Genomic DNA, 3,783 nt, shown 5'->3' with positions numbered 1-3,783 from the left:
TCTTTTCTCAAATGCAAATACAGATTCAACAGGATCAAGAAAAGGAGACTCTCTCCGTCTCTTCTTCTCCAAAGCATGACACACAAGATTTGCATGATTGTGTGAAGCATGCTGATGATTTGATTGACAATGATTTGCATGATGATTTGAATGATAATGATAAGCATGATGATTTGGATGCCAATGATTTGGATGACAATGACAAGCATGATGATTTGCATGATCAAGATGTGATTTCTCACGAGCATGATGAGTTGCATAAAGATGATGTGATTGTTGACAAGGATGATGTGTTAGTGGATGCTTTTTCTAGCGAAGCTAACCTCGTTGTAGATTCGATCAATCACGAAGAACCGATCTTGGCTTTCGAGTCGAGGTCCAAAGAACCCCCACAAGACGATTCAATCCCCACAGGACGATTCAATCAATCAGGAAGAACACATCTTGGCTCTCAAGCCTAGGTTTCAAGAACCCTCACAGGAAGTATTATGTGTTCGCATGATTGATACGCACGCATTGTTCGAGTGTTTCATTCGTGATCGTTTCCTGTATTTTAGTCAGCATCGTTATGTGATCCCTTTTCCTCGGCATGACATATTGTATGTTGCATAGTTACAAGGGACGGGGGGGATGGGCCCTAGGGCCGAGGGACGGCCGTAACCGGGCCGGGGACGGCCAAAGACGCCTTGGGACGGTCGGAAGAGGTGCCGGACGGGCGGGTCACAGAGGGACGGGACGGACCGATCGGACGGGGACGGAGTGAACGGCTGGGAACGGCAGCTTTCAAGCCAAAAAAAAAATAGCCGTTTGGGACTGTTTTTGACCATTTTAAACGGCTATTTGCAACCCAACTGCCATATTTTGGGGGGGCTTGGCCCTTGGGAGGCTATAAAAGCCCCCTTGGGCCTCTTAATACTTATTCCCTCAAGGCTCAAGCTCTCCTCTCTACTCATAGCCTCATTGGTCAAGGCTCAAGCATGACTACGCGCAGTGGCCCTTGTGCTCTACACTCAACCCTTGAGTCTCCACTCTCTCCCTCTTCTACCCACTTTGAAGCTCTCCTCTCTCTCCACACAAGCTCTCCTCTAACTGCTCTAACTTCTAAGCTCTACTCTCTCGAGTCTCTCCACCATCATGTCATCTCAAGCCAACTCCACTTCTCAAGCCGGTTCTTCTCGAAGGAGGCCCGCCGTGCAAACGTGGTCGTGGTGGGATGAAGTCGACTTTAGCACGCGTAGCAAAGGTAGTGATGCAAGACCATGGACATGCAACCTATGCCCATACAAGAGAACGGGTGGTTCAAACAAAGTGCGAGCCCATCTTCTTCATGAACCCGGTCACGAGGTGAAGTTTTGCCCTCATGTAGCTCCCAAGAAGAGGTTGGATCTTCTTGAGAAGCTCACGGTGTATGAGGTTGCGGAAGCGGCCAAGAGGGGCCGTTTTGTTGCCATTGATCCCTCCACCACGGCGACACCGCGAGAGCAAAGGGAAGCCAACCTTGACGAATCTCTCGAAGCTTCAATAGCCATGCATCTACACCGTCCTCTTCCGTTCCGCATCGCCAAAGCACTCTCAACGAAAATTAGAATCCTAAATTGAAAGAAGAGGTGGATAGGTCGGTTGCCCGATTCTTCTTCCACAACCACATTGCCTTCCATGCTTCGCGGTGAGTTTCCCTTGGCATATGCACATTGCAATCTTCCATTTTGTATTCATAATGGGTTATAACTTCTCGACTCTCGACTCTCCATACTAACACAACATGCTCTATTTTGTGTGGATAGGTCTCCATACTTTCGAACCATGGTTACGAAAATAGGGGAATATGGCTCCTCTTATGTGCCACCTTCATCGGAGAGGCTTCGCACCACCCTCCTTGACAAAGAGAAGCTTGTCGTGGAGCAAGCGGCCCAAGCAACAAAGGATTTGTGGGAGACCAATGGCGTCTCTCTCCTTGTAGATGGATGGAGCGACACCCGCAAGCGGTCCATCCACGGGATGGTGGCCCACTCTTGGGGGGAGATGTACTTTGTGAAGTCACATGATGCATCCGATAGTGGCAAGGCCGCCGAGATGCTTGCTGCGAAGTGGACAAGCACCATAGAGATCACCGGCCCGGAGAATGTCCTTTGTATGGTTGCAGATGGAGAGGCGTCAAATAGGGCAGCCGGAGCTATCATTGAGGGCATGTATCCCAGCATCCATGTCACATTTTGCATGCCACATTGCCTCAATAACCTCCTCAAGGACATAGGGAACTTGTCATGGATTTCACCCACCATTGGTGACGCCTCTCGAAGTGTCTCCATTGTGCTCAACCATCAAAAAGTGCGCCATGAATTCTCAAAGAGGAGCCACTTGTCCTTGCTCAAATATTCAGAGACAAGATTTGCATTCAATTGGCTTATGCTAGGCCGCTTGTCTACATGTGGCGGAGCCTTAAGGGGCCTCTTTCTCAGTGATGAGTTCCAGGCCATGCCGGAGTCTACATCAGCAACAGGATTGAAATGCCGAGAATGGGCCGACGACGCCGCTTGGTGGGAGGAGGTGAAGACTCTTGACGCCATGGTCAAGCCTATTCTACACCTACTTCGAGTGGTGGATGGCTTGCAGCCATGCATTGGCAAAGTCTACGAAGCCATGGATCGGATGATAGAGGCACTTGAGAAGCTTGTGCCTGACTCTGTTCAATATGCAGAGATTCATGGCTTGTGTGAGTCGAGGTGGAATGGATACTACTCTCCACTTCATGCGGCAGCTTATGTGCTTGACCCTGAGTTTCAGGGAAGGCGTCAAGAGACCGACAAGGAGGTGAGCAAAGGATGGCGGCTTGCATTGGAGCGCCTTGAGCCTAGCAGTGACATTAGGAGCAAGATTAGAGACGAGCTACTCAACTACAGGCAAAAGAAGGGCTCCTATGGATGTGTAGATGCACAGCTTGATCGCAACAAGATTGGCTCGATTTTGTGGTGAGAGTACTATGGAGGAGATGGCCCACATTTGCAGCGCTTGGCTGTTCGTGTCCTTAGCCAAGTATGTACCACTAGTTGGTTGGAGCAACTATGGAGTGTGTACGGCCACATTGCCTCTAAGAAGAGGAATCGCCTTGGGGTTCAGAGGGCCAATGATTTGGTGTTGGTGAGCCCTAACTTGCGCATGCTTGCCAAGAGCGTCACACACAAGGCAGATCCCTTCACTGAGTGGGAGATGGCACAAGAGAATCCATTTATGGCCGATACTCTTTTGGAGGAGCTAGAGGAGGACTTCGAGCCTCAATGCGAGCCTCCCGAGCTCTCATACATCGCTGACGACCTCGACTACGACGACGATATGGAGATTTAGCACGCGAGCACTTCTTGAGTTTGATGATCATTGATCACTCGACTCTCGAGTCTAGACTCTTGAGTCTACGACTCTACCTACTACATAGCCCTTTGTACTTTTTGTTATTGTAGTCACTTGCAAACAGATGGCACAATAGGGATCCAAAGGAGGGAAAATAGGGATCTAAAGGGGGGCCATCTGCAAACGCGCAAGGTGCAACAATGGGCTTAAAAGACCCTAAGGTTCAGCCCATTAATACTTCCAAAATGCTAAGGTTCCAAAATTCAAAGGTTGTGTCCAAAGGTCAAAAGCCTACGGAAATTGGATGCTTTGTGTGTGTCCCAAAAAGTCTTTCACAAGCCCTACAATGGAGGAGGCAAGCCCAAGAATTAGGGGATGAGAGAAAACTCTCTCTCTCACACACAAGCTCCCTTCACACAAAGGGAATGAGGGACACAT

General features: G+C 49.3%; 1 pseudogene; it reads left to right on the top strand.

The window, feature by feature from the left end:
* The first annotated feature begins 1,134 nt into the window (after positions 1-1,134).
* LOC147464543 (uncharacterized) lies at positions 1,135-3,360 on the top strand (annotated as a pseudogene).
* Positions 3,361-3,783: the final 423 nt, after the last annotated feature.

The sequence above is a fragment of the Adiantum capillus-veneris genome, chromosome 1, assembly GCF_014529385.1.
Source record: "Adiantum capillus-veneris isolate H3 chromosome 1, ASM1452938v2, whole genome shotgun sequence".
In the NCBI taxonomy this organism is placed as follows: Eukaryota; Viridiplantae; Streptophyta; class Polypodiopsida; order Polypodiales; family Pteridaceae; genus Adiantum; species Adiantum capillus-veneris.
Note: the sequence above shows the minus strand (reverse complement) of the source record. Positions and strands in the feature narration are given on the sequence as shown.